Source organism: Callorhinus ursinus, unplaced genomic scaffold (genome assembly GCF_003265705.2).
Source record: "Callorhinus ursinus isolate GAN/ISIS: 27379988/994484 unplaced genomic scaffold, GSC_fseal_2.0 scaffold2, whole genome shotgun sequence".
NCBI lineage: Eukaryota > Metazoa > Chordata > Mammalia > Carnivora > Otariidae > Callorhinus > Callorhinus ursinus.
The window spans coordinates 92,795,520-92,817,262 of record NW_027397064.1 but is presented as its reverse complement, the minus strand read 5'-3'; the positions used below and the strand labels follow the sequence as shown (position 1 = coordinate 92,817,262).

At 45.5% G+C, this 21,743-nt stretch overlaps 1 protein-coding gene across 4 annotated transcripts in view; it reads left to right on the top strand.

Moving 5' to 3' along the window:
* Nucleotides 1-21,743, top strand: part of MGAT5 (alpha-1,6-mannosylglycoprotein 6-beta-N-acetylglucosaminyltransferase) — a 327,769-nt gene that overhangs the window by 40,342 nt on the left and 265,684 nt on the right. For 2 of the 4 annotated variants that reach the window (XM_025857052.2, XM_025857046.2), the window contains exon 2: nucleotides 5,155-5,204. The exons of the other annotated variants lie outside the window; for them this stretch is intronic. The gene's annotated coding sequence lies outside the window, so the exon portion shown is untranslated. The remainder of the gene's footprint in view (nucleotides 1-5,154; nucleotides 5,205-21,743) is intronic. 4 annotated transcript variants of the gene reach the window in all.

The following is a 21,743-nucleotide window of genomic DNA, read 5'->3' as shown; positions in this document are numbered from 1 at the left end:
TGCGTCCTCTGTTTACTTGAACATAAGGTTGATTGAGTATCTTACAAGAACTGAACATTGTCTTCCAGACATCATTAATCTCACCTTCCTTATCTAGCCTGTGTGAAATTAATCAAAAAGGAAAGGGAAATTAATAATTTGCCAGTATTATTCATCAGGAGACCTCACAGCAAGTATGAAATTAACTTCTCCAAATTAATACACACATCAACAAATTAAAGGTATGGAAAAGGGTTATTTATTATTTAGGAAATGCTCCTTAATACTTCCTGCTTTGATAATTAGTTAGATGATGGGTAGTGTCTGGTGATAAGACTGTTGAGTATTGTGAGGTTACCTTAGGACCATAGAATGCATTAAATCAACCTCCACCCCTCCCCCTCCCCCATATTTCACTTAGATAAATGAGATACAACCAGATGGCTAATGCATACTTGTTTCCTGTCAATTGGAAAAGGTGTGCCCAGACACTTGCAGTTTTGATCTCTATTTACAATAAGCTAAATTTGATCCTGGGTTCTGTGTTTCCTTGTTATGACATGTGGTATGATCAGTTTCAAAGGGTACGTTGTTGTGAACACATTATGGGAAAGAATGGAGTGTTGTAATTATAACTCTCTATTACAGCTTTTGCTGAGGTTGATAAAGGACAAGCTTTTCTTCCTGAATTGTTCCTGTAATTACATCAGAAATAACATGCAGCAGTCACCTTCCATTAGGGGTGGGAAAGAAGGATTCTTACTATTTAAGCAATCACATAAGGTGCTGCATGAATCATCATCAACTTCGTCGTGAGGAATTAAAAATAAAAGGAACAGCTGACATCATCCTATAGCAGGTTTGATGGATCTGAGAAATGCCAGATAGTTTAAGGAAAAGAGCTGTCCTTAGTGATGCCCCAGTCCACGTGTTAATAGCCTATTGGCAGTTGTTCTCAAACTTGAGCTAGCATCCGAATCTCCTGGGCCGCAGCCTAGAGTTTGTGATTCAGGAAGGGTGTGGTGAGGTCTGAGATTGTGCATTCCCAGCTTCACAGATGATGTTGATACTGCTGGTTTGAGACTGCATGTTGAGAACCATTAGGCTAAGGGACAGAAATAGGTGTAACTTGGGGGAAGGTTCAAGAAACTGAACTCTCAAGATTAATTCCCCAGTGTCTGTTAAAATAATCTTGATGAATATACAAATTAGTCTTTGGGGTGGTGTGCAAGCTTTGTCAAGGGCATCTGCTCTTTGTGACATTGTGAGTGAACATGAACAAGAGGTGCAAACATAAATGAGTGGTCTCCTGTCTCTCCTGGCCCATAAAATCTTGGACAAACTTGGATGGATACCAATGTCTTGAGAATTCAATTTAGTGATAAATTCTCAAGTTGCAAGGTTGTAATTTTTTTTCTTGTCAATCAAACACACTTTACGTGGGGACCATCTGTAGGAGAACAGTCGCTTTAGCTAAGGGTATTCCAAGTCCCAAGCCACTGAATCGTCGTCATTTTCACACCTGCCTGGCAAAGTAGCTGTTCGCAAGATGAAAATACACATCACGTGTTACCAGTGGCTGTGGCTCTAGGCTTCTCGCTGGCTCTAGAATGGCCTTTTATTCTGTTAACTTACTATCCTATTCTAGCCATAGCAACCACAGCAGTGAGAATCACTAGTGTTTATGGAGGGCTCACTGCCTCTCCGAGGTGGTGGCTGTGCTTCTGGCTGAATCCCACCGCTGTTCTCGGAAGGAGGCACCGAGGCACAAGAAGATGGGGACTGGGACAGCCCCTGGGTTGTCCTCACACAGCTTGTGAGAGTTGGACTTCTCTATTTGAGTCCAGGCAGCGTGAGCAATGTGGGGCAGATTGAGATTTGACTCTCTTTTGGGGCACTTTCAATGGCAGTGTGATGAGAGGCCTTGCTGAAATGGAAAGATGCTAGAAAGTTTTGAAGTATGTTGCAACCAAATGTATTTAAGGTTGTATAAGTTCTGAGGTCGAGGATCATTCTAGATCTTTGTAACGGGGCAGAATTTCACTATGTGATGAATTGAGCTGCTCTGCTCCACATAAGATGAAAACCATCTGAGGCCAGTATTGCAATTATGGGTTTGTTGTTTTTTCCTATGTGACTCTGTTATTTGATAAGGGAAGATCGAATGACTTAAAGCTTATAAACATGTTCATGATTTGTTTCTCGCATGCACCAGTGGGTGGTCTTAATCATTTGAAATTATTTTTGTAAGCATGAAGATACTTTGAGCTGAGCTCTACACTCCCTTCCAACTATTTTCTCACAGGAGTAAGTCTACCGGACAGCTTTGGTGCTGTCCATGAGCCGCTTTGCTTTACTAGGTTCTGGAAAATGAGAAAGGGAAAGACTGCTTTGAGCTATATATGTCCATGGTTGTTTTGGCATCAAGATTCCGAGATTCTCTGTTTGGAAAGACATGGTCCATAGGGAATAGGAAGGTGAAAAACTTGAGTGTAAATTTGAGAAGGGGATCAGTCTGACAGCTTCTGGTGCAGAAGGGCATAAGGAATGAGGAGGTGTGAGACCCCTGGGTCTGAAATTGGCCACCATTGTCCTCTGTCATTGGATCCAGAGGAGGTACTGCAGAGGTGGTCCTTGAACATGTGAGGTAAGAAACTCCAATGCAGATTCCTCATAGAATGCCACCCTAGGGTGCAGAGCTGGTCAAGTAGGGTATTTTGCTTGTGGGCCATTTATAATATCTTTTCTCCAAAATAACAAGAGAAAGGGCTAAAACGTTGGTTGAAAATGGGATTCCAGTTTTTCCTACCTACTTTTTCACCAACTGTCCCCTATGATTGCTGCCTTATTCTTTGTAGATTGAATATTGAACTCCCGTGATGCTTTACAAATGCTTTCATAGTTTAGGTGTAATTAAGAGAGGAAAGAGAAGCAAAGCTCAAGAAGAGTGTGAGGGAGCCTGTTAATCTCCAGAAAATAAACTTTTGGGTGAAATCTTGGCGAAAGCTGTGGAGTGGTGCTGTTTTGAAAATGAGGAAGGAGAAAGGAATTCCTTCAGTGTTTTCTTGATCTAGAGACCTGGCTAGAAGTGGTTATAAATTTTCATTAATGGTGTATATTTGGCTCCGCAGGAAATGATATTTAGGATGAGTTGAACATTAAAGCTTTCCTGAGGATAGACGCTAATGGCCTTTTGGTTTCATGGTGACCATGAATTTTGCTAATGATAGAGCCAAGGGTAATGCAGTAGTTCTCATATGACTCAGGGAGTAGTTATCTGATGCTTCAGGGGAAATCAAGATTGAGTTCTTATTTAATAGGAGTATCATTGAAGAAAACACTGAGATTTGAAAACGTTGGGGGAGGTAAAGTTGAACTTTCTTGGATGTGGGGGTGGGGAGGAGGACATATCCAGAACGTTTTTTGAATCTTACAGTCTAACTGCTCGATCCCAGCGCTCACTTGATCCCCAGCACTCACTTGGAGAATTGTCAGGCAACGCACCACTTGAGATGTTGATGAAAACATACAGTAAAGAGTAAAATCACTGAAAGTCAGCCTGTGTCATTTAGGTCTGAGGCACATGGGTATTCCTTTTGTTAGCCCACACCAGTATACGTGAATGAAGGGATTTTGATACTGACCAAAATGCTTAGGATTTTTTTTTTTTTAAGATTTTCTTTATTAGAAAGAGAGCGAGTGAGCACGAGTGGGGGCAGGTACAGAGGGAGAGGGAGAAGCAGACTCCCCGCTGGCCAGGGAGCCCCGATGCGGGACTCTATCCCCAGACCCTAGGATCATGACCTGAGCCAAAGGCAGACACTCAGCCGAGTGAGCGACCCAGGTGCCCTGTTTTCTTAAAATATATCTTGACAGGACTTGCTGGAGCTAGCGGCTTTTTCTGTGTCACAGTATTGTGTTTCCAGAAACCATTCCTTCACCTCAGAGCTGTGTCCAAAGGGAGGCTGGTATAAAGAGGGGGCCATGTGGTCATTGGCATTGACGGTGTTCTTTGTAACCTCCCGTCCTTCTTGAGTAAACATCTGTGAGGCAGGACTGCTGGATGTGGTTGGTGGGTTGGGAAGGACTGCAGGTGGAGTCCGCTCTCCCCCGTTGCCCCAGGGCACGGCTCTCTGGTACTGCTCAGATTGTTGACACCCACACAGATGTTCATGCTGCGAAGGGTGGTTGTATGCTGTAGACCGTATAAAGAGGGAACTGGCTTGTTTTGATTTAAAAAAAATAACAGAACTCCAACATTTTCTAGCAGAACATGGTGCATGCTCTACTATTAGGTCCTTCAGTGGTCAGAGCAGTTGGTTAGCCTTAAGAACACTTTTGGGCAGTCAGCTTGGAGATGGGTCTGTGCAACATGTTTGTTATTTTTTCCTCCCTCCTTTCCCCTTCTCTCCTTCCCTGCCTCCCTCCTGAACTCTTTCTGTTTTATAATTCTCTGCTGATAAATTCCAGGAGTATCAGAAACATGCTGAAGATATCTATTAAAGGACATGTTCTCCTCTTTTTTTTTATAAAGGAGTATTATAGAAGGAAAATACTAGCTTTATCAGAAGCACATAGTAGATCTGTTTCTAAGTACTTTTCACTCTTCTTATTTAATTTTATTCTTCAAGGTGAAGTTGCCACAAGTAATCTGTTACATTTGAATGAAAAGGCTTGTAATTCAATTGGGTTTATCTCCTATTGCAAATTACTTAGTTTTTTGTGATAGAGTTGTTTTTAAAATTGTGTGTATACATATACTTGGAACTGTATGTGTATATTAATGCAGTCTGGTCTGGAAAGCATTAGAATTGGTAAAAGCTTGGGTTTAATGCCTCCTGAGACTTGGAACAAAGAACAGTTTTCTGCAGAAGCTCCATCTTTGCCAAATGTAGCCTTATTCCTGCTAAACTAATAATGGATGGATTTGGACCTTAACACATGAGATAATACAATTTTTTTTTTTTAAGGTAAATGCCTTTGGGTGTTGAAGTTGATAGGGCCTCCCAGCTAGCTGTTTTTAAGTTATTTCTTTTTGGGAGACTATGTTGAAAGGCAGTTGGGTTGCAAAATGGGAGAAGCAAAGTCCACAGAAGATCTTTGTCAGCCTGTTTGCAATAGATCAAGTTGTTAAAGAGGAGAAACTTAAAAATGTCTTTGTCCTTGTGATTTCAGGAGTGATTACTGTTCTAAAGTGGACATCGGAGGAGGATCCATTAGGCCATGTAAGTACTGAAGTAAGCAGATATCCATGTGGCTTAGCACAGACCCAGGATATTTGCCCTTGGGAGGGAGAAGATCCAGTAGCTGAGTCAAATGTTAACATTTGGAAGTGTCTAAATACAGACCCCTAGTCCCAAAGGGCTGAGAGGTGGCTCTCCCAGTGCCACCCCAATCCTCAGGGGACATCTCTGGCTCTCTGCTGAAGGCCTGGTGGAATTTAATCTCTTGGGATAATTCGGCAAGGATATTTTATCTGTCTAGAATTAGTAAAGTGACTGGAGCAGAAGGCCATTTATTGCTATATTCAGTCATGATGAAACATGACTTTATTTAGCGTGATACCCTTCCATAGAATGTCTGGTTCCTTCAGAGCAGCCCAACCCAAATCCGACACAGAGGATCATCATGTGAATATAAGTAAAACCAATGAACTGAAGAGTATGATTTCTAAAGACCGCACAATCTCTGAACTGGGTATTAAGGAACTCAAGAAGTACACTTTCCTAAGTCCTCAGTTATGAACGTATTTTATGGAGGAAAAAATTTGCTAAGTGCTTCCATATTTGAACCATCTGAATAGTCTGTAGCACTTAAAATCACTGCCCAGGCTACCCTTGAGAGTTACCTTGGTAAATGAGTTGTCAACTAGGAGCAGAATATCCAGATTTCACAGCCTCCTGGGATTTGGGTGTCAAGGTTATGGGGCTAACAGAATGGAACTTTAAACATTCCTAATTCCTATTTCTTTTATGTATGTGGGTCTTTGAGCAAACTTTGTAATAACATTACAGGAAAAAAATACGGGGTGGGGGGACCCTACCCCAGCACCTCACAAGCAGACAAATGTCTGATATAAATAAAAGCCTTAATGTTAGAGCTAGAAAATCATGTGACCATGTGACTTTTGTCAGTGGCTTCTGTCTAGCTGTCACCTTGAGAGTTTGTCCTGCTGGGAGAAACCAGAGAAACAAGAAGTGTCTCCTTCAGAACCGCAAAGGGATTTTGAATTCTGAGGACGTGGGATTTTGTCTAAGATGGAACAGGCGTATTTAATCCATCCCCCCCCCCCCCACTGTATATCACTTAATTGGAATGGGACTTCATTTCAGGGACTGCACCAACAGAACTGTGTATCTTCAGGAGTCTGTTTTGGCAGTTAGTTCACTGTTGACAGATAGGGCAAGTTCATGCACTGCCCACTAAGATTTGCCAAGCATGGCAGCTGGGGGTAGCAGGCTGACATCGCGGAGACCTGGAGCTGGGTCTGTGGTCCCTGATACCCAGCCACCGTGGCTTACGCTATGGGAAGGATCAGTATCTTTCTTTCTGCCTTTCCTTGGGCTGTGATTTTTTTTTTTTTTTTTTTTTTTTTTTTTTTAATGTCTGTGTCTGCCCCTGCCTCCTGCTCTCAACTCTGCACTGTGTGGGGTTGACAGCTTTCCTGGAGCAGGCAGACGCGTTGGCATCATGTGGCACTCCTGGGCTATGTCTATCTGCCACCAAATATGTTGTCACCTTCCCTCTTGAGCTTGCCATATCTAGCTGCCTTTGCAGGGGCCTCTTGGCTCCTTTGGGAATGACTACTGAAGGAGCAGCTGTCTGTCAGCCTCCTCCAGAGCCGTCAAATTGGGCTATTGTCAACCTGTTGTTGGAGGAGTTCCCAACATAGCTGACTTGGCTGTCACTGACATTTATAACTTGAAAGCCATATCACAGACGAGTTTGCTTTCCTGATAATCTCTTAACTAGCCTTCAGAACCTGCAGCACGTGGCCTTCATACACTGGGGCAACCCCCAGGAGTGCGGAAATAGTTGGGTCTTCCTGGAGGGAGGGGAAGCAGGTCACCATTCTCCCTGCAGCATCTCCTTTCTGACTTAAGTAGGAGGAACTGGTCCTGCCTTTGTGCCTAGGTTTTGTGTGACCGTAGGAGTCCATTTAGGTCAGGATAATTGGCTCCTAAAGACAAATGACTCTTGAACTCTGATTACCACAAAGCCTGTGATCAGAGAGGAATATTGATGTCAGAAAAGGTTGCTTGAAGGGGTTGGTAGATCCCATTTCTGGTTTTTTTTTTTTTTTTACACCCTAATTTTTCAAAGAACCAGTTTCTAACTTTGATTTCTTGAGACATGACCAGAAGAGAAAGATGCAGTGTTGGTGGTAAAAATAAAACCAGAGCCACACCAGTAAATCTCGTGAACACATATAGCCAGAGAAAGCCCAGAGTGGAATCAGGATGGCTTTTACTTCTTGTGGGTCTATTTAGAGTGTAAATTCCTTGAGGGTTAGGACTGGCCTTCTTGGTCTTCATACCACCAGTAGCTAGCGCAGAACCTGGCTCGTGGCCCCACGGTGAGCTGAGTAGATGAGTGTAAAGAAGGAAAGATTTTATGTAGAAAATGTTGTTTCTTTTTTTTTTTTTTTTTTAATCCCAGTAGTACGGACATTGAAATATGTTAATCATCAATTCTAGATTATGGGATTTAAAGTTAGTGATGTTTTCCTGTTGGCATCAAAGATGAGTCATCTTGGAAGAGGCAGGGGTTTCGATGGCAGGCCCGAGATGTGATTAAAATGAAACGTCTTCACTGGCTGGGCTCAGATTTCTTTCTGTGGTTCCTAGGACAGTCGTCATGTTTTAGGAAATGTCAGTCCCTGACCTTGGCTGCGTGCTGCGCAGCTGAGTCCCATGCGTAGTTTGCTAGCTCGCCTGGAGTGGGGCAGGAACGGGCTCTTGTGCCAGCTTGATGGGCTGTAGGCTTTGGGAAGATGGTTAACGGAGGAATGTGTGTCACCTGCCCGGCCCTTTGCCTGTGGTGCACATGGGCATCTCATTCCTCTTTCTCCGAACCCGGCAGGTGCCCCAGAGCCTGGAGGACTGCACGTGGGATAGCCACTGCACAGTACCGATGAGCGGACATGGCGGACGAAACCCTGCTTGCCTCCTGGCCCGAGGGAAGGGGGAGGGGGGCTGCGGGGACAGAGGTCAGGGCTGTGGCCAGTCACGTGTCTCGTCACCAGGTCACACGTGGCGGAGCAGAGCCCTTGTCTTCACAAGACATGCCTGGCTTTGACTGAATCTAATCAGAATTCCCGGTTCGTGGCAAGAGGTTTCCATACAACAGCATGTGTATATTCTCTGATTTTACTTGGAAAAAAATGAAATGGTGAAATATTTCAAGTATCCAGAGAAGTGCAGAGACTTAACTAAAATGCTCACTCATGTACCCTTCCCCATCCCCATATCTCACGGGTCCCTTTCTGATGCTGCTGCTGACACCTGTCTTTATTAACTGAAAGATGCTTATGTTGAAGTTACCGTACTTCTGTCCCTGGAAATTTTTAAAAATGGGGTCTGCCTGGAACCTAGACCTACATAGAGCCCCAGCGTACCCACACTCTGAGGACGGTTGGTGCTCCCTGGATCTCCCCTTACCTGTGGTTTCCTGTTCATTCTGTCGTTCTGTCTTGGCCATCCTTGCCATCGATCTGTTTTTCTCTCCATTCAGTTTCAAGGAGATGCTTATGTGCTTATTTTGTTTATTTATTTATTTAAAAGATGTTATTTATCTGAGAGAGAGAGAGAGAGCACATGAGCAGGAAGAGGGGCAGAGGGAGGAGCAGACACCCTGCTGAGCGGCGAGCCTGACGCGGGGCTCCATCCCAGGACCCCGAGATCATGACCTGAGCCGAAGGCAGACACTTAAACAACTGAGCCAGCCAGGTGCCCCAAGATGCGTATGGGTTTAAATCCCTCTCTGCAGCTAGTTCAGGACTCCCCTGTAATGGGCAATTCCGTTAGTCCTGCTCAGCACAGCTAATGCTTTCTCCACATCCTGTGCCCTTCCCGTGACGAAGGCTGGGTTGCACTTCATCAGACTTGGTGTCGCACGCAGAGGACTCACTCTCATAAGAGCCTCTCATTTCTCCCCAAGCTGGTATGCGGTTTCTCTGTGTATGTCGACCTCCCTAGAGGTGGGAGGCGAAGGCCATTTTATTTTGCCTCTCCGACTTAGAGTGATGGATGGACGCTCCGGGCAGGCTGAGGCCCTCCCTCGGGTTAATTAACATGGGCAAGGCCCACTGGCAGGTTTTTAGTCATATATTCTCTTGCCGTGGCCATTTTCCGGGACTGGAGTCCTGTGTTGTTTTAGCTGTGTTGATGGATGACTGACCGCTTAACTCTTCATTTTGATGTGAGCCTCATGATGGCTTACAGGAGTCCATGGAGGCCGCTCGCGCATCAGAAAGGTTGGTGGGGGGTTTGCCATCATGCGGCTAATGAGACGCCACCTCGAGGTGGTGGGGGTGGGGGGTTGCTGGGTAGGAGGACGGAGGGGAGCCCAGGCAAGGCAGGAGGGACTGGGGGAGGCGGGGGAGGGACCTTGGGAATTTGGCTGAAGAGTTTGGGGATTCTGGGTGAATGGGGGAATAGAACGATTTTTTAAACTTCCAGACCATCATGGATTGGCACGACACAAATAAATGACTAGGAAGTGAAAAGAAAAAACCAAAAACCAAAAAACAACCAAGGAGGTCCAGAATACAAACCTTCAATTTTATTAGTGGATTCAAAGACAAAATTACCCTGTCACATTACCATAAAAGTTTCCAAAACACTTAACCCTCAAGTTGGGTACTTATGCCTGTAGATGAAACACTTGGTGGACTGGCCCTGCTCTGTGGACTGCCCTCCCTCCCTCCCCCTCCACTTGGAGCAGCACTTATTTAGGAGATGTGGGTCTTTGCTAGGTGCCTTTTTTTTTTTTTTTTTTTAAGATTTGTTTGTTTATTTGAGAGAGTGTGTGGGGAGGGGCAAAGGGAGAGGGAGAATCTCCAGCAGACTCCCCGCTGAGCGCAGAGCCTGATGTGGGGCTTGATTCCACCACCCCGAGATCATGACCAGAGCCGAAATCAAGAGTCTGACGCCCCACCAACTGAGCCACCCAGGCGCCCCAGCTCTGTGCCTTTTATGCTGTGAGGCCCACCCTGACCTACCTTTATCTTGTTTTTTTCTGCTTTATAAAGTAAAAGTTGGTTTGCACAGCACTGTTCTCCCTGATAGGAAATGAGGGATCAGGAACAGATGCTTGTTCCTGAGTGTCCCATCCAAATGGGTTTCCTTTCAGAGATCTTTCTAGAAGGGACATGATGGGGATTATTTCCTATACCCCCTAGGCCACCTTAAATAGATGTCTGACCAGCTCATTCGAAAGGTGTGTGTCCTGCATTTGTAACCTTCTGTACAAGTGGATCTCTCTGCATGTGTGTGGGTCTGTGTGTGCAGTCAGGTGGCACCCAGTGTAAGTTTTCTCTGGGCGATAGTTTGAGCCTGGTGGGGGTGGTATAGAGCAATGATCCCTTTTATGAAGTCCTTTACTGACCGAGGCCAACTAGGTCCTGACTTTGAAGCCAGGCCCTCCACGGTTTACCCTGCAGTGGTGTCTGGCAGAGCCCATGGAATGGGGGGACCAGGTACAGGAGCCCGCCTGGGAGGAGGTTTCAGCCAGGCCTGGCAGTGTTTAGTCCCTTGCCATTTGTGTTCCATTGTCTCAAACTCTGTCACTTGGCCGCACCTATCCAGAAAATGTAGTCTAGCTGTGTGTCCCGGTGGGGAAGGGGATGTGGGTTCAGTGAGGCGCGAGCATTGTCCATAGCCTCCCTGACTCCTGATTTTCTGATTCACTTACCCGAATCGTTTTGCTATTACATTCTTTTATCCACATGAACTCTTTTATTCCTCTTTTATGCCTGCTTGTGATGATGGCCAGGCGTTACAGTTTTATGCACTGGGGTGAGAAACAATGGGAAGAAAAGAGAATGGAAGTTCCCCTCAGTTCATGGGTAGTGATTACACAGGCTGCTGTCAGCAGCTGGGAATGGCCAGTGCTGACTACAAAAGAATATTGGCTATGTGCCATAGGCCGCATTTGGATTTTTTTTTTTAAATCCAGGTATTTATGAGTTGAGAGTAATGCTTAGTCTTTAAAAAGTAAATAGCACTTAAGCAGAAGGAAACCATGGGGGCAGGGGGCAGCCAGTGGCCCATGTTGAAAGGTGGCCGAGGTAATGTAATTTGATAAAAAGCAGGAGTAGCTCTAGTATTTTCATAAGTGCATGGTTTGTTGTTGCTGTTGTTGTTCCCAGTAGCAGCGAATTAAAAACACACCAAACCCCCCGGACACCTTTATTTGCTTCCAATCCAGGGAAGCCAGTGAGTCAGAATAAGAGAGGTAAGATGGTGGGAGAGATGGGTGAATGTGCGCCAGGGAGGGTCTTGGCAGAGTCGCGGGGCATAGCATCCTTCTGGAGCCTGTGTGTGCTAGAGTGACCAGGAGAGCTGGACGAGGCCTTTTGCAGAGAACCCGCTATGGAAAAGTGAGCATGTAGGGGGTGGCAGAGGGGAGCTACCAAGAAGAATATGTGTCCATCCAGAGATCTGCAGCCACAGGAAGATGTCCACCCCCCTCAGGGCTGCAGCAGGGTGGGAGTTGGTGGTGGTGTCACAAAGGTCATGGGGACCCCTGGGCAGAGATGCATCTGTGCAGGAGACGCTGCTGTGCAGAGACTCCGGCTTCCTCCCTGTGCCTGCCCTCCCAGCTTCTGCTGGCCCTTCCCCGAGGCTGACCCTACATGGAAACCAGATGGCCAGCAGGTTTGGGAGATGTGATTTCCTATGATATGTCTCAGGAAGGGCGGGGCATGCAGAGAATGCATTTGAGAGCAGAAGGGTAGATAGTTGGCCCAGGGAGTGTAACCTCTCTGTGGAAAGGAAGGAGAATCAGTAGAAGGACAATGAATAAAGCAAGAGATCGCGTTAGGAAAGAAATGTGGAGTTTTGGTTACTTTCCTCCATGTCATATTCTCTCCCCTGTGTTTCTCTACTACCACCTGTGTTCCTTTTCATCATTTTCTTAAATGCTTTTCACACCACATGCTATTTTCTGGACCTTTTTGACTCCTCAGTGAAAGCTAACATCTATTGAATGCTCACTGTGTGCCAAGATGGCAGAGTTCTAAGTGCTTGATCTGTCTGAATTCATTGACTTATCAAAGCAGCTCTGAGGCAGGTACAGTCAGTCCTCATTATGTGAGGATTCTGTATTTGAATATTTGGCTACTTGTTAAAATGTGTTTGTAACAACAAAACCAATAGTTGCTGTGCTTTTGTGGCCATTCACAGACACGGGCAGAGTGCAGGGAAACATGAGTGGCCTAATGCATGTTCCCAGCCGAGATTGAACATGGCAGTGCCCTGCCTTCTTGTTTCTCATGCTGTAGATGACTGTTCTCTTTGTGGTCTAATTAACGCCCCTTTTTGGGGGCCTCTTTGAACTTTCCTTGGGTGATTTTCTGGTTTAAAATGGCCCCTGAGCACAGTGTTAGAGTGCTGTTTGGCATTCCGAAGTGCGGGAAGGCAGTGATGTGCCTGATGGAGAATGTGCATGTGTCAGGTAAGCGTCTTCAAGCATGAGTTAGACTACCACTGGCTGTGAGGTCAAGGTTAATGAGTCAACTGTCTATGTGAAAGAAGGTGTCTCAAAACAGAAACACCTAAAACACGATTAGGAATTGATCCGTTGACAGAAATGTTGTAACCAGAGCCTCATAGGAACTTAAACGTGTGTTTCCCCTGGGAACACTGGTTCAGCATTCCTGAAATCAGTGTTCCCTGTGACTTTATAGAACATGACTATGGCAAATAATGACCTTCGACTGTACTACTGTCATCCCCAGTTTGTAGACAGACTGAGGTGCGTAGAACTGAAGAAAGTTGCCCAGGTGTCACCTGGTAGGATCGGAGCCCAGGCAGCCCTGCCCATCACTCTTCACCTCTGCTCAACTGGCTTTTACATCTGGATACTCTTACCCTTTTGAATCTGCTGTTGATGCTGGTGAAACCAACACCAGGGCTACTTTCAGTGATCAAACTCCTGTGGTAAAGCCAAGGGTTATCTCTCATTGGGGATCATGGTACGTATAACCCTGCAATAAAGGTTATAACGTTTGACGTCTGTATAAAAACTTTCATGTATTTCATAGGCGTTTGTTCTTGGAAGCACCGTGAAGTGCACATCACCCCTCCATCTCATAAATAAAACCTGGTGTGTGGGGAAGGCTGTGGTTTGGTCAGGACCCCAGGGTGAGAGAGAGTTGTAGGACAGAGACTCCAACCCGTTTCCTGGCTTTAGATCCCTCATTCTTTTTGCAGTATTGACCAGGGCTCTCAGCGAGGCCCTGGGAATGGGGTGCTCGCATTTCCACTGAGACTCGGCTTTGCTGCTTTGATTCTGCTTTGTTCTGGAGAAACCACAGAAAGTTAGAATTGTGTGTAAAATAAGTGATTCCAAGGAGGGACCAGAAACGGTCTTCCACTTCTTTAAAATGACCGTTTATTTCCATGTATATAGAAAGTCTTTCCTGACCAGAATGACATTTCTGGGAAGATGTTGATTTTTTTTTTTTCTGTTCTTTAGGGAAATATTGGAAAATAAATAAAAAATAAAGGAAAACTAATTTGAGGGGGCTGCTGGCATTTCCTCAGTGGTATACTTGCCTAGACATTGTTCATGCTTTGTCTCTTTAGTTTTCTAGATGTATTTAAAGTTGTGTTTGGATAAGAAATAGATGTACTTGTTAAGAGTTAAAAGGATAGGGGCGCCTGGGTGGCTCAGTCGGGTTCAGCATCTGCCTTCGGTTCAGGTCAGGATCCCGGGGTCCTGGGATCGAGCCCTAAGTTGGGCTCCCAGCTCAGTGGGGGGTCTGCTTCTCCCTCTCCCTCTGCCACTCCTCCTGCTTGTGCTTTCTCTCTGTCAAGTGAATAAACAAAATCTTAAAAAAAAAAAAAAAAGTTAAAAGGATGTAAAAAAATACAAAGTGCCCCTTCCCTGGGGCAAACACTGTGCCCGATTCTTGTGTACTTTCCCAGAGGTGTTCTAAGCTCTGAGGTGGCCCAGTGATTCTCAGCTGGTGGTGAGCCAGGGACATTGGCACACATCGGAGGAGGCTGGGGGAGTGTTACTGGCCCTGTGGTGGGTAGAGCCCCAGGGTGCTGATAAATGCCATACAATGTACAGGACAGCGCAACAGCATAGTGTTTGGCCCAAATAGTCAATGGTGCTGAGGTATGAAAACCTTTCCCCACCCTCATTATAAACTGTGAGGGCTGTCTTAATGTGGGAAAGACAAATGCTTTTGTGTTTGAACTTCGATGTTCAGGCTTTTGTTTACCTGGTTTCCTAGTGCTGCAGTGGGCGTGGTCCTCTCCAGGTGTGGCTACAGGGGGTGTATCAGCTCTAGAGACCCAAAGCAAGGAAACTGACTTCAGCCGGTCTGCTCTGCTTTTTGTTGTTGTTGTCACAATGTGTGGGCCATTCTAAACAGAGCCCCTGATACAATACTTCCTGGGAAAAACTCTTGTTGGTCTAAGTTCTGAATACTGCTGTGAATAATGCTGTATAGCACTGTTAATAGATATAGTTATATATACACACCAGGTTAGTATACACTTGTACCTGCCATTTCATAAACATGGTATTCTACATGGAAATTAATCTAGAGAATTTCCTGTCTGCCGTTGACCCTGACGCACATGGACTGAGCTGTACAGGTGGCTGGGAGAGTCCGCTCCTAACGGTTCAGGATTGTTGGTGTTTGCTCTGGGGGCGCGTCGTGCCTCCAACCCTTGTGGTACAACATATTCCTTTGTTTCCACAGAGCTTGCCAATAAACTATAGCACAGTTGGGGACAAAAAAAATGGACCTGAAGGTTCTTCAATGCTGTCACTCTTTGTGACCATTTGGAACTTTTACGTGTGATTGAAGTTTAAAACCGTGAAAAACTGAGAACTCCTAAATTTAGCTGAATTTTAGAAGTCACTTTAAAAACTGGCATTTAACGGAAAGGTTGTCGGGCCACCTGGATGGCTCAGTCGGTTAAGCATCCGACTCTTGATTTCGGCTCAGGTCTTGGTCTCTGGGTCATGAAAGTCTGCTTAAGATCCTTTCTCTCCCTCTCCCGCTGTTCCTTCCCTCTGCTGCACACGTTCGCTCTCTTAAAAAAAAAAAAGTTGCTTAAAAACTAAATGACTCAAGAATATGACGATCATTGATTATTGCATGCACATCACTGGAAATAATTTCCTTATATGGAGGAGGGACTATTAGGTAGCGATCTGCCCTGAGTGTCCCCTATGGTAGGTACGCCACTGTTGGGATGGCTGAGATCTTTAAGAACAAATGAAAGGGAATGGAAGTAGGCCTAGGAAAGCATGTAGTTGTTGCTGTCGATCTGGTTTCTGTCCTTGCAATATCAGTGGTCTTCGGAATGCCACACAGGATTGAAATTCTGACCTCTTAGGGTCTTCACAGAAGTAGACAAATCTTGCCCTCCACCCTGATGTTTTAAAACTTGGTTGATTTATACATAAAGAACAGTGTACACATTGCTAGTGTGCAGATTGATGACTTGTCACAGCCCAAGGTGGCTTTGTCAAGGTACCCAGATCAAGAAACAAAATGTGAACAATAACCGGAACCCCCCTGGTGCCCCCGTTCTAGCTGAGATTTCCATTCACCCCCATCCCCAGCGTCACCACTGGCCTGACTTCTAACAGCACAGATCAGTTGTGCTGTTTTTGGATGTTACATAAATGGAATTCATTATACGGTACATAAAGAGAAGACTAATTTTAACCCGTCTCTCTCGATTTTGATGGTGACTGGAGACATTTGAAATATTCCAAAATGTGGCACTTAAACATCTTGGTAAATGTGAGTGGTAGATTAACAAAAATTTCCAGTCTAGCTCATGTGTGGCTTCACTCACAGAAGCACTGGCCTTCAGGGTAGGAACATTTAATGTGCTGGCTTTGGTAGTGAAGAACACAACGAACTTAATTATGATGTCACTTGCTGGGCTTTAGAATTTTATGTGGAAGGCAGATAATTGTATGGACATTAAGTTGGAATTTGTGTATTGAAGTAATCCAGTCCATTTGAAGCTAGAGTATTTTATAGGCTTATAGTGTGGTCAATAAGTTGGATACACTGTATAGAAGCTTATAATTGGATTTAGATTGGGAGCTATAACATGGCAATGCAATTTTAGCTTTGATGTATTCATGCTACCATTTTCTGAGTAGTAAGTGTGTCTTGTCTATAGAGACAGAATGGATGGGACGTTTAATAGTTGAAGTTTGGGCCACAAGGGTCTGAAATTGCCCTCCATGTAAGGGTGGAAAGTCAGTATTCAGTTTGAAGGTCCTTGGGAATGTTGAGCTGTTATATTAACATAAAAGTATTATTTAGAAAAAAATAACCTTCTCTGCAACCATCATCCGTGGTGAGAATATGTATTCTCACTGGTTTCTGGATCTGTCAGTGGCTGGCTCATTCACCATGAGCTGTGGCGCCCAATTCGGGAGGTTGGTGTGGTTCCTACTGAGGTGCTATGTGGCAGCAGGCCACACAAGACATGAAAAGTGTTTGCCACGCAGCTTCTCTTAGTCCCAGCAGAGATGAAAACGAACAGTTCTCGCAAAATTGCTAAGTCAGGGATGTTTGTCTCTGGGAAGCTGCTTTTTGCTCACTTAATTTTTTGGTCTATAAAAAACATCCTCCTCTTTCTTCCCTCCTGAGTGGTTTCTAGCCATCTTCTCAAATTAAAACAGGGAAGAATCCTATGTCTTCTTCTTTGAAACTTCTTTATATCCACTTGCTAAAGCTGTCTGCTGTTGTTTTTGTTTTTGTTTTCATTTTCAAGCCCCTCATGCAGGAGAGGCAGTGCTTGCAAATAAAAGCCAATTCTGGAAGTTCTATCTGAGATGGGAATTGGATCCTGTCACTCCTGGGCTCAAGACCCTCCAAAGTCATTCTTCAGCTACAGGGGGGCCTTGGGTCCTGCTGTGGCATTCAAGATCCCTGGTCACCTTGTCTTCTGCCCAAGACTGGACTTGGCAGCCCAGCGCCTGCCTCCCCTTGTGTCCCAGGCCTGCAGGGGAATGGTGCCCTCCAGTGTGACTGCTCACTCGTGCCTCTGCTCTTCTCCCTGTCGGGGACCTTGCTCTGCCTTCCTCATCTTATCTTTCAAGGTTCCTTCCTGGGCTTGTTTTTTTCAAAGAAGCCTTCGTTGATCCTCCTAGATAAGATGAGGGGTGTTTCTTCTGTGTTCTTGCGATATACCCCATGTATATCCCATACTCTCTTGTACACGTTTGTATGCTGATGTGTGTCCAGCATCCAGAACAATACCCTGCATGTAGCAGGTGCTCAACAGATTACTTGTGGAACTCACATATGGATTGCACCTTCATGTTCTCATGATGTATCCATGTGTCTGTCTCCCCACGACAGTTTGAGAGCAGGAATTGTACCTATTCATCGTCACGTGCTCTGTGCCTGACAAAGGTACTCAGAAATGTTTGAGGGGAGGACAAGGCCAGGCTGGCCTGTGGGGAGAGCATCGTAGAGGCAAGGGAGAGTTTTCCTTGTTTTACAGTCATCTGTATTAAGTCCAGAGTGTATGGGCAGAACCTCATCCTGTGGCTTTGTAATCAGGTGCACGGGAATCCCAGAATGCTATGGCATAGGAAAGATGCTCTAATACTTCCCACCCCATCCCCACTCCCTTGTTTCCCAAATGGGAATGCCTCTATGTATGGGAAGGTGTTAATGAAAGTGTTCATCTCCCAGAAAAAGTGCCTGACAGTGATGATGTTGATTCACTTGCTGATTGCCAAACTGCCAATGCAGGAAAATACCAGTAGAAAAGAAAAACTAAAAAAAAAAAAGAAAAAGTAGGGGGCTGGGGGAGGAAAAAGAAAAAAAGGCGGGTGATGTAAAGACAGTATTAATCATCCTTTAGAAGAAATACTTGTCATTTTTAACGAAATTAGTGTGCAGCCCAATGAAGACTGTGTGTGTGGCATGTCTTGTTTCACTTCCTCTTTTTCCCTTTTAAGATTTTATTTATTTACCACAGAGAGAGAGAGAGGATGCGTGCATGCACAAGCAGGGGGAGTGGCAGGCAGAGGGAGAAGCAGGCTCCCCACTGAACAAGGAGCCCAATGTGGGGCTCGATCCCAGGACCCTGGGATCATGACCTGAGCCGAAAGCAGATGCTTAACCGACTGAGCCACCCAGGCGCCCCTTATTTCATTTCTATAGTAATTTTGGTATGTGGCCCCTAGATCATTATAGAGGTGTCTTTTCATTCCCAGAAAAAGCCATTAAGTGATGGGGTAAAGTTTTCCTATATTTGAGTCTCACTTTCCCCAACCTGCTCAGATCTGTGACCATCACTTCCTTGCCATTGATGCCAGTGGGTATTGAAATGAAGAACTGAGGAAAAAAAAAATTCTACAGGAAAACAGAGAGATGGGACTTTTTAATATTTTCTGCATTCTCCTGAGATGCAGAAGCCTGTGCCCACATGTGCCCTGTCCTGTCATTTGGATTGTTCTGGTTCAGAAGAAGGGGTTCCATGTTGCAGGACTTTCTCTGGTGTCCTGGGAGCTCAAAATGGCAGGGGCTCTCCTGCCCTCACAAGTTTGAGGGCCTCTGGATTACAAACGTCAAAAGGACATTCCCTTTCCCAGGCCTCAAGTTGGAAGGCTCTGTTAGTCCCGGTGAGCCTGTCTTCCGTGTTACTACCACTGTCCAGGGAAAAGTTGGCTCTGACTGCTGGGAAGTACTGAAGGCAGCTTTTGGGGTGAGATTCTCACCGGGCAACGGTGAGGTTCTTCTCTCACTCCCTCTCCCCCTTCCCTAGTCTGTGATGAGCTCCCCAATTTCCACTCAGACCTGGGTTCCACTAAGGGGGCTGAGTCCACCCCTGCCAGAGCAGAACACCTTTCAGTTACTGATTCCTCACACTAAGGTGTAGGGACAGACACATTTTTTCCCCCCAACAGTGGTTTAAAGTACAAAACATTGAGGTTTATAAGTGGTGGGCTGAAAGATGGCCAGTCTTGTCTGTCTCCTCTACTAGACTCAGCGAGCCTCTTGACCTAAGTCCTGTTAGGGCTCCTTGGGTTCCCAGGGCCGAGCCCACAGTCATCACCTCAGAGGAGCTCAGTGAGCGGGGGCTGAGTCTGTGTATGGAAGGTGGGCACTGGAGACATTTTCTGCCTCCTTGGAAATTCTGTCTATCCATTGATTCATGGAAAGGATTTGAAATGGCAGCTCCTTACTTCACAGTATGGGTGAATTTCTCAACCAAGAAGTTCTTTGGGGTCTTTTTGTGTAAATGTTTGGTTGTCAAAGAGTTCTGTAGGGTGTCCTTGTCCTCTTAGTATCAGAATCACAGGGTAAATTGGAACAGCTCACTCTGTGGAATGGAAGACATTGCCTCCTGAGCTTGCAGCCAATAAGAACTGATCCAAGATGGGCTGTCTCTGGACAGGTGGCGTAGACAGCTTGGATGCACAGGACTGTGGATGATGAGTTTGACGGCTTCATCAAAGTCATCCACTTCTGCATTTGACATGTATTTATTGAGCTCCTCCTTTGTACCTGGCTCCATTCTAGGCACTGGGGAAACAGAGGTGGACAAAGACAAAGGAAGTAGAGAAATTGGTGAATCATAGGTCAGGTGGAGATGTGGGAGAGGAAGGATCCCATGGGGCAAGGGGTAGAGGGCACACGTTGGGTGCTAGGTTAGATGTGGTGGCCCAGAAGGCTACTTCAGGGAGAGATGTTTGTGCAGAGAGCTGCATGACGACAGAGTCGAGGCAGTGCCCATGACGAAAAGAGCTCCAGGAGGAGGCCATTGCACCCAGAGGTGCTTGAGGTGGAGACAGACTGGACCCATCATGAAGGTGTGTGCATAGAGTGAAGGGAACAAGGTGCTAAGTCGAGAGGCGAGTAGTGCTGGAACACACAGAACCTTGATGGCCAGGGTACAGAGTGTGAATTTCATTCTGACTCTGATGTATGTATTCTGAGTTTTGAGCGGGGGGCGGGGGGAGAAGAGTGGTGACCTGATCTCATTTGTATTTATACAGGTCATTTGGCTTGTGTGCGGAACTGACTGTAAGGGGCAAGCAAGGGTGCGAGCATAGGGATCAGGTAGGGATGACAGGTGTTGGTGGCATAGACTCAGGAGGGGAGGGAGAGGGTGACACGGGGTTGGGTGCCTCAGGTCGGAAAGATCTGGCCCTCTCTCTTCATCTCCTGCTACCTTTCCCAGCTGATTTTACTCCAGCCATACACATCATCTTGTACTTTCCCTACATCTGCACTTACTGTTTTTGTTTTTATTTTTTTTTAATGTCACTGATCATTGCCTGGAATTATATATAACACATATGTATGCCTGTGCATATCCGTGCCCACCCTCACTCATTGCTGCTTTGTCTCTCCTGCTGGTGTGTAAGCACCATGCTCTCAGGCAGAGAGGCTTTGTCGTCATTATTGCGGAGGCCTGGTGCCTGAGTGCTGCCCTGCATGCAGCAGAGGCTCAAAATATTTACCGAAGGAGTGCATCAGGTGGAAGGACGACCAGCTGTTGTCTTTACTATATAATTTCCACCAGGAAAATGACCACCATGACTGCCTGAAGTTCAAATTGCAATGCTGAAGATACCAAGAGCATCAGACTGTAATACCAACTTAATAAAAATGAGGAAGTATGCTTAAGAATGTAATTAATAGGAAAAAAAGAGAGGAGAGGGGGTCTATGTTGATCATGGAGAGGTTCTGCCCATGGTGGGGGAAATAATGCAAGGGAACAACTTTGAATCTTTTCATCTACTGCAGTGAAATTTGTCAGTGTCATTCACATCTAGTACCCTCTAGCTGTTTGTGTTTTTGTTGGAAGAGACTTTCGGGGAAATAATTCATCTCCCCCAGGGCAACCTGTTTCTCGGTTAGTTTTCCTGAGCTACATTTGAAGCTGGATAATTCTGTCACCAGAATGCACACATTTTGCCCTGAGGAAATCAGCATGTGCCCATTCTAAAGATGGAGAATGGGAGTAAATGGGGATAGAGAAGAACATTGACCCAGGGCCCTTCAGAGGGATGGGGGACCAGCTTTCACGACTGTTCCACTAGGCTTGTGGCTAAGGCGCAGCTTCTCGAGGCAAGGAGCTTCCTTTGAATCCTACCACCTCTACCCTGTGACTTTGGGCAAGTTCCTTAACCTCTCTGTGCCCCAGGACCCTCATCTATAAGATGAAAGTAACAACTGTATCTACCCTATGAATTTCCTATGAGGAGTGAGTGAATTAATATACGTAGAAGGTCTTAGAACCATGTCTGGGAAAGCAGTTACTCAAAACATTTCAGTTACTATGAAGTGGGGGAAACTTTATAGTCACTAGTAGTTGGCATAAATTTTAGTAGATAAAAGTGATGTCGTTTGAAGCTGGGTGTTGAATCCATGTACAGCACTTGAGTCAACTGGAAATGTGTGTGCGTGCAGGGTTGGGGTGGATACTGACACCAAATGGTATACTGCAATAAAATTCTAATGCTAACCACCTGGAGTTAGTGCCGATCCCATAAATTAAAAGGTAAAGTCCCCAACCAGACTGCCT